The sequence below is a fragment of the Rhincodon typus genome, chromosome 4 (genome assembly GCF_021869965.1).
Source record: "Rhincodon typus isolate 14 chromosome 4, sRhiTyp1.1, whole genome shotgun sequence".
Classification (NCBI taxonomy): domain Eukaryota; kingdom Metazoa; phylum Chordata; class Chondrichthyes; order Orectolobiformes; family Rhincodontidae; genus Rhincodon; species Rhincodon typus.
In genome coordinates, this window is record NC_063335.1 from 31429319 (window position 1) to 31439071 (window position 9753).

The following is a 9753-nucleotide window of genomic DNA, read 5'->3' on the forward strand; positions in this document are numbered from 1 at the left end:
CAGCTGATGCTAGATCAGTTGTCAATTTTAAACTTGAGATAGATAAATTTTTGTATTAAGTAAACGTATTAAAGGATATGGACCAAAGGCAGATATATGGAGTTAGGCCACAGATCAGCCATGATCTCATTGAATGGTGGAACAGGCTCAAGGAACTGAATGGCCTACTCCTGTTCCTGTGGTCCCTCCCAGAGTAAGACAGTATCCTTTGGCCATCATGCTGCAGCCACTGCAGTAACACTGCATAGGTGCAGTAGGGCAGACAGAAAGCATAGAAAACATGGAAGTGTATTTACTTGACATTTATATGGAAATGGAATCATTTGATTTGTAAATTTGGTTTGGAATGTTCGGACTGTCTATGTAGAGCTGTTGGGTAAGAAAGTCTAAACTTTTATTTTGAACAGATCTAACTTGGTTTGCACTTAAACTGAAATCTAATGCTTAAATTCTGTTAAAAAAAAGTGTGCATCTACTGCAGACACTGTTTTAGTTACCAAACAGAACCATTTCACACAAATACAGTCATGTCCAATTCACAATGATGCCAAATTTAGCAGTGAGGTATTGAACATCAGATCACTGCATGTGTACAAGCTATTGCTAAATTAATTGACTATTATTTTGGCTTTGCAAGAAATTCAAGAGATTGGATGCCAGATGGAACTAAGAGATCTTTCCTTTGTATCAGCCATGCTACACCAGTGTGTTTCTTGCTGTCCAACATGAATACCCTTGAACTGATATTCCTCACTCTGCTGAGCAAAACAAATTCACAATAGTTTTTTTTTAATATTTTGTTCCGTCCTGTCTTCCATGTGCATAGACAGGACTACCTGCAGGATTTCCCAGCAATTAATGAGCTGGTCCAAATGCCTATAACTTGAAAATATATCAACTAGTTTGTTTGGAAGCAGTTAATGATCTGTTGTGCCTTTCAAAAGGGTGGTTTTCCAGTGTCAGGAAATACCCTTGGCATCCTGCCATTTATCTGGCAGTCAACTAAATTGCCAAGATTTGCAGATTGGGCATTCATTATCGGGCATCTCACTGGAATCAAAATAGAACAATAGAATAATAGAAATGATACAGCACAGAAAAGGCCCATCTTGTCCACACTGACCCAAAGACACAAAGATGTCCTTTCTAATCCCATCTTCCTGCACACCGCCCTTAGCCCTGCAGCTTCCAGCAATTAAGGTGCAGATCCAAGTACTTTTCCAAGAGTTTAGGGTCTCTGTCTCCACCACCAACTCAGGCAGTGAATTCCAGATACCCACCACCCTCTGTGTAAAATCATTTTTCCTCATGTCCCTCAATCCTTCTGCCACTTAACTTGAATTTATTACACCTGGCTTTTAAACTCTCTGCCAAGGGAAACAGCTTCCTCCAGTCTATTCTATCTCTACCCCTCACAATTTTCTGTATCTCAATCATGTCACCCCTCAGCCTTCTCTGTTCCAAGGAAAACAAACATAACCTCTCCGATCTCTGTTTGTAGCTACAGTTCTCCAGTCCTGGCAACATTCTAGTAAACTGTCTCTGCACTGTCTCCAGAGCAATTATGTCCTTCCTGTAATGTGGTGACCAGAACCGCACACACTACTCCAGTTGTGGCCTCACCTTTGTCTTGTACAGCTTCAGCATTGTATCCCTACTTTTGTATTCTATGCATCTGCTAATGAAGGAGAGCATTCCATATGCTGCCTTTACAACTTTATCTACCTTTGCTACTACCTTTAGGGACCTGTGCCCCTTGCACCTCAGGATCTCTCACTTCATCAACCCCTCTCAGTATGTTCCCATTTATTGTGTATTCCCTTTTACTGTTTGACCTCCCTAAATGCATTACCTCACACTTGTGAGAGTTGAACTCCATTTGCCACTTTGCTGCCCACTCCACCAACCCATCTATATCATTTTGGAGCTTACAGCTATCCTCCACACTGTCCACAGCATGACCAATTTTTGTGTCATCTGCAAATGTCCCACTTGTGCGTTCCACATTCAAGTACAAATTGTTAATGTGTAAAACAAACAGCACGGGTCCCAACACTGAGCCCTGTGAAACATCATTTGAAAGAGCTTTCCATTCACAAGGGCAGCCGTTGACCTTTACCCTTTGTTTGCTGTTACTAAAGCCAACTTTGGATCAACTTTCATACATTAGCCTGTAACCCACAGGTTTTTACTTTCTTGACCAGTCTGCCATATAAAGGAAGAACAGTTCGGGTAACTTTGTGCATTGGTAACAGAAAAAGTTCCCTGCTAAATGAATCTACAACATCGTTCAATGAGTTCGTGGCTGATTCATATGAACTGACTACTCAAATGCAATTTAAACGGAATTGTATTCATACCAAAGCTCTTGTTCTCCTCTCTGACCTAATATTCCAGCCAAGAAATCACATCAGGTAACAGTAAAGCAGCAATCTGTCAAAATTCATTTCTAACATGACTTCTTGGCTCTTGCATACTCATTTCCAAATTTACACAAGTTTCACTGACCAGATCATCTGTCCTTTCATCTATGTGCAGGGCTTTGAGAGCTGTGATATGGAGAAACATAGCTTACATTCTTCTTTTCTTGCCCGAGAAAGACATCTTGTTCACAGTTAACATTTATTAAAATCAGAAGTCACTTGACACCAAGCTTTCGGAGCTTGTGATTTTAAATGAACCTGTTGGACTATAACCTGGTGTTGTGTGACTTCTGACCTTGTCCACCCCAGTCCAACACCGGCACCTCCACACCATTTATTAAAGTGGTAGAGGAATGTAAACAGAGGTTTGCAAAAGTATGATTAGAATTTAGTAAGACTATAAGAAATAGGAACAGAGAGACACACCATTCAGGACAATTGGATCTGCTTCACCATTCAATGAGTTCTTGGCTGATCTGATGATTCTCAACATCATTTTTCTGCCTTTTTCCATAATCCTTGATTCCCCAACCAATTTCCCAAAAAACTGGTCTCTACAATTCCTACCACACTCCATTCTCAAAATTTATCTGATCCAAAGTGTTGAAGGAAGCTATTGTTGTAATCGTTAGCATTATCAAAAAAAAAGTGATAATTCCATACAAAATCCATTAACTCTCTCCTCAAATTCATCAACTATATCTAATGCACATGAATTCAAAAACAGTCACTTCCATTCTTAACTAATGAATAAGTAATAAACATCCTTACCATACAAGGGAATATTTCAGTATGTAATCATTAAGACATTGACATAGATGACGGTGTTCATTAATTGTAATTGGCCATGTGATAATACATTAATTTTAAACTCTCAGGTAATTGTTTCATCCATATTGCAACCATAAATCATATTTAATTTGTGGATCAATGTCATCTGTTCTTCAATGTACCACTCGTGAGTCTATCATTTAATGGTTTAAGGTCATGTCACCTATATAATCAGAGAATTCTTACTGTTATTGTCTTGACTTAACACAAACACAAACTGAATTTAAGATTCAACACATGGTACCTCAGATGTATCAAACTAGATATCCGTTAGCACTACAAGTTTCTTTTGTTTAAGCATTATAATCCACAATTAATAAATCACACAAGTTAGTGACAAAAATATGAGAAAAAGTATAATTACCAGTAATAGAGATCAAGAGATGACTTTACAACTAATATAATCTATCATATTGAAAACTCCTACAACATTATTTACAAAAGTTAACCTTATAAAATTATTCCAGTTGTTTGGTTCCCATGATGAACTGGCTTCTTTAACATAGACCATATTTGGAGTAGTGGTCTCTTGGTTTCCCTGTGTAGTGATTGTAATGAGGTCAGCCGGGGGTACTTCATTGAACATCTGTTTCCTGATTGTGGATGTTAATCTGGTCCCAATCAGGGAACCCTGGCTGACAGATATAAACAGGAGTGTCAGAGATTCTGCTCACTCTGAGAGATGGCTCTGAGGGAGCTGGATCAGTGTCAAGGACTCTCTACATGTAAATAAAGGGTGACTTGGTGATGGGATACCAGCCCCTGTGGAGTTATTTCACCCCGTCTCCATATCTCAGAAAAATAACAGAATAGGGAATGATGTTAAATATTTACAAGACACGCAAAACAGAGAAGTTATAGCAGGCCCTAATGGGGTCACCAGCCAAAATGCTGGCACAGCAAGCTCCAAGGTAGAAATGGCTGCTGTGAATCTCTGAGTGTACTAACAGCTGTGGTCCCTTGTAAATCATCTGAGGTTTTCTCAAATAGTAAGGTAAAGGTAAAGTTTCCATCACCCCAAACAGAGAGAGAGAGAGCGGAGAGACAACTGGTGGCAATTTAACTTAAGGGTCACCACTCCTCAGGCAAGGATCAACATTGAGAAAGTTGAAACTTCATGGTAATCTCATGCTACCTGCAAGAAACAAAAAAGAAAATGGGTTGTGAGATAGAGGCAGAAAGTTGAGCATGTTGAGAACATAATCACAGAGGTGGTAATCGGAGAGCAGCACAGCACGTGACATTGATTCTGCTTGGTTGCTGGACCGTGGATACTCTGACATCACCACATGTGCCATCTCTATTATCTCCTGTCTCAGCAAGGAACCTCTCCATATAGTGGGTGAGGAGACGGATGTCACATCCTCCTCCACCCACCTTGGCTTTCTCCACCATATTGTGGGCTGTTTTCTTCTTCCAAAAAGAGACAAAGGAGGGATTGAATGATATTACAATGGTTGGCACAGCTCTGTGTGCTGGTATAGGTGGGTGGATGGTAGCAAACTGTCCCAAATGAGTAAGCAAGTAGCACAGAGGCTGTGCAAGGTTAGTAAGTGTGAGGTTGTTGGGGTGGATGAGAATGAGTAAGAGAAGGTCTTGTTTCAATGGTGAGAGTAGTAGACCAGGAATCCTGGTAGGAACTGGTTGCATTATACATTAACCCTTGCAGATCAAAGCAGGTCATTGACCTTCCTACAGCATTACTGAGTGTTTCTCCAGCTTGTGGACACTGCACTGAGGCAGCTGACATCCTGAGGCCAGGAGGCAGGTTATGGTGCTGTGGTGTCCTCTAGCAAGCCTGGGTAAAGAGGTCAGCTATCCTCTGCAGCACCCCATCCATTAGGGCCTCCAGATCTCTGTCAGTGTAGTGGGGGCTAAGTTCGCTTACTCAGACATCTCTGGGGCAAAGCTTCACACCCAGGAATGGTGAAGGGCAGTTCCTCACTAACAACACAGTGATGTGTTTTAAAAATGGCAGTGGCACTGGGACTTGGAGAGAAACCTCCCGTGAAACTCCCCAAAATTGAAACTTAGCAGATTTCTTGCAGAATTTAACCCCGCAAATCTACAAATGTTCAATCATGAAATAAATCAATATCTGCCATAGGAACTCCACCATGGGGCCAAACTTTCAATCAACTCGGACTGGCAGAAATTTAAAAAAATCTCCAACTTCAGTTCCCTTACTGTGTGCAATTAGTGGACTTTTGAAAAGGAATGTGTGTGCGTGTGTGTGTGAGAATGTGATTGTGTGAGAATGTGAGTGTGGGTGTGTGTGCATGTCGTGTGTGAGTGTGCATTTGAGTGTGTGTAAGTGTGTGTGTGTCCGTGTGAGTCCATGTGTGAGGGTGTGAGTGTCAGTGTGTGTATGTTTGAGTGTGTGTGTGTGCGCGCGCGCGCGTGCGCATGCGTGTGCGTGTGTGTGAGTGAGTGTGTGTGAGTCCGTGTGTGAGGGTGTGAGAGTGTGAGTGTGTGTGTGAGTGTATGGGAGTTTGAGTGTGTGTGAGTGTGAGAGTGTGAGTGTTTGTGCAATTGTGTGCATGTGAGTGTGTGTGTATGAGGCTGTGTGTGTGAGTGTGTGTGTTTTTAAAGACCTGAATGTGTGGTTACTTTGAATAAATGAGCAGCAAGCATTTGTGGGTTTAAATAAAGAGGGTTACTTACTCACATGCTCGCCACAAAACTCTAACACTCACTCTCACATACACAGACACGCACACGGGGACACACACGCACACGGGGACACACACACACACACACACACACGACAAAATAATGAATTGTGCATTTTTAAAAGTAATAAAAAGAATAGTTTGTAATTGTAGAGTCATAGAGTCATGCAGCACGGAAACAGACCCTTTGGTCCAATTCATCCTCATCGACCAGACATGCGAATCTGACCCAGTCCCATTTGCCAGCATTTGGCCCAGACTCTTCCAAACCCTTCCCATTCATATACTTGTCCAGGTGCCTTTTAAATGTAATTGTACCAGTCTTTACCACATTCGCTGGCTGCTTATTCCATACACGCACCACACTCTCCCCCAGTATTTCCCAGCATCACAGATAGCAATGCCAATTCAATTCACTCCACAAGATATCAAGAAATGGTTGAGGACACTGGCTACTGCAAAGGCTATGGGCCCTGACAACGTTCCAGCAATGGCACTGAACACTTGTGCTCCAGAGCTTGCCGCTCCCCTAGCCATTCTGTTCCTGTACAGTTACAAAACTGACATCTACCCGTTAATGTGGAAGATTCACCAGGTATTTTCTGTACATAAAGAGCAGGACAAATCCAACCTGGCCAATTACCATTCCATCAGTCTACTCTCAATCATCAGTAAAGTGATGGAAGGTGTCATCAACAGCGTTATCAAGCAGTACCTGCTCAGCAATAACCTGCTCAGTGACGCCCAGTTTGGGTTCTGCCAGGGCCACTCAGCCCCTGACCTCATTACAGCCTTGTTTCAAACATGGACAAAAGAGCTGAATTCCAGAGGTGAGGTGAGAGTGACAGCCCTTGATATCAAGGCTGCATTTGACTGAGTGTGACATCAACAAGCCCTAGCAAAACTGGAATCAATGGGTATTGGGGGGCAAACTCTCCTGTGATTGGAATCAAACCTGGCACCATAGGAAGATGGTCATCGTTGTTGGAGATGAGTCTTTTCAGCTCCAGAACATCTCTGCAGGAGTTCCTCAGGGTAGTGTCCTTGGCCCAACCATCTTCAGCTGCTTCATCAATGACCTTCCTTCCATCACAAGGTCAGAAGTGAGGATGCTTGCCAATGATTGCACAATGTTCAGCACCATTTTAACTCCTCAGATACTGAAGCAGTCCATGTTCAAATGCAACAATATTTGGACAATATCCAGACTTGGGTTGACAAGTGGCAAGTAACATTCTTCCCATGCAAACGCTAGGCTATGACCATCACCAACAAAAGACAATCTAATCACCATCCCTTGACATTCAATGGTGTTACCATCACTGAATCTCCTATGATCACATCTTTAGAGTTATCATTGATCAGAAACTCAACTGGGCTCACCACATAAATGCAGTGGCTACAAGAGCAGGTCAGAGGCTGGGAATACTGCAGTGAGTAACTCACTTCCTGACTCCTCAAAGCCGGTTCACCATCTACAGGGCACAAGTCAGGAGTGCGATGGAATACTCCCCACTTGCCTGGATCGGTGCAGACCCAGCAAAACTTAAGAAGATTGACACCATCCAGGAAAAAGCAGTCCGCTTGATTGGCACCACATCCACAAACATCCATTACATCTTCCACCGATACTGATTAGCAGCAGTGTGTACTATCCACAAGATGCCCTGCAGAAATTCACCAAAGATCCTTAGACAGCACCTTCCAAACCCACGGCCACTTCCATCTAGAAGGACAAGGGCAGCAGATACATTGGAACACCACCACATTCAAGTTCCCCCCAAGCCACTCACCATCTTGACTTGGAAATATATCGCCGTTCCTTCACTGTTGCTGAGTCAAAATCCTGGAATTCCCTTCCTAATGGCATTGTGGGTCAACCTACAGTAGGTGGACTGCAGCAGTTCAAGAAGGCAGCTCACCACCACCTTCTCAAAGGCAACTAGGGATAGGCAATAAATGCTGATCAGCCAGCAATGCCCACATCCCACAAATGACCAAGTAAGAAAAAACCCTTCACATGAAAGCGTTACCCCTCACGTCCTTTTACGTCTTTCCTCTGTCACCTTAAAACTATTGCCTCTACTTTTGGATTCCCCTACCTTCGCTATTCACCCCATCCATGTCCCTCATGATTTTATAAATCTCTGTGAGGTAACGCCTCACCCTCCTACCCTCCAGTGAAAAAATTCCCAGCCTATCCAGCTTCTCCTTACAACTCAAACCTTCCAGACCTGGCAACATCCTTGTTAATCTTGTCTGCACCCTCTTAAGTTTAACAACATCCTTCCTATTGAAGGGCAACCAGAATTTTATGCAATATTCCAAAAATGGCCTTACCAATATCCTCTGCAGATGCAACATGATGTCTCAACTCCTACACTCAATGTTCTGACCAATGAGGGCAAGCATACCAAACACCTTCTTCACCACTTTGTCTACCTGTGACTCCACCTTTAGGGAACCTGCACCCATTGGTCTCTTTTCTCAGTAACACTCCCCAGTGCCTACAACTAACTGTACAAGTCCTGCCCTAGTTTGCCTTACCAAAATGCAACACGTCACATTTATCTAAATTAAACTCTATCTGCCACTCCTCGGCCCATCTGATCATGGTGCCATTGAAAATAAAAACCAAAAGAACTGTGGATGCTGTAAATCAGAAACAGAAACAGAAATAACTGGAAAAGCTCAGCAGGTCTGGTAGCATCTGTGAAGAGAAATCAGAGTTAACAGTTCTGAGGAAGGGTCATTAGACCCGAAACGTTAACTCTGATTTTTCTTCACATACGCCGCCAGACCTGCTGAGCTTTTCCAGCAATTTCTGTTTTTGTTTATGGTCCCGTTGTACTCTGAGATAGCCTTCTTCGCTGTCCACTACACCACCTATTTTGGTGTCATCTGCAAACTTATTAACCATACCCACTATGTTCACATCCCAATCATCTATATAAATGACAAAAAGCAGTGGACCCAGCACCGATCCTTGTGGCACACCACTGGTCGCAGGCTTCCAGTCTGATTCATGAGTTTGAAGCATCTTCAGAAGAAGTGTTCCTTGCAGGTGTCATGACAAAAGTATGTTCACTTCTTAAAGGTAGTCTGCGAGGATTCAGTAGCAGGAGTTGTTAATCATGTTTGTTGCAGGATTCTCTAAAAGATGAATTTTCAGAAGGTCATAAAGTGCCATCTTCTTACCAAGAGGTCATTTTTCTGTCCTGGTGACCTTGAAAGAATCAGGCTGAGAAACCTTAAGATCTTTTTTGCAGTCCCCACTTTGTGAATGGCTCTTTGCTACTTCTCTTTCTGCTGCTGAGTCTATAGTTGGTGTTCGTTGACTGACTGGACTCCTGTTAGCTATTGGGTAATCAGATTCACTACATTTCTGTACCTAAAGAGATTCATTATCTGTCAGCACTATTGGTCACATGATCAAAATCTTCTTGTTCTTCCACAATGATTTAAATTAGAAGCCATTACATGACAGTGGGGGATAACGTTGGCTGTTATAAAAACAGACAATTGGTCTGCTTTCTCTACAGTTCTCTGTATGGAATGAGCTGCCAGAGGAAGTGGTGGAGGCTGGTACAATTAGACCATTTAAAAGGCATCTGGATGGGTTTATGAATCAGAAGGGTTTAGAGGGATATGGGCCAAATGCTGGCAAACGGGAAATGGGACTAGATCAATTTCGGATACCTGGTTGGACGAGTTGGACTGAAGGGTCTGTTTCCATGCTTTATGACTCTATGGCTTCTATGACTCCTACATTTGGAGCTCAGAGACAGTCCATCAATTTTGAGTTTTGGATAAGATCACAAACAATT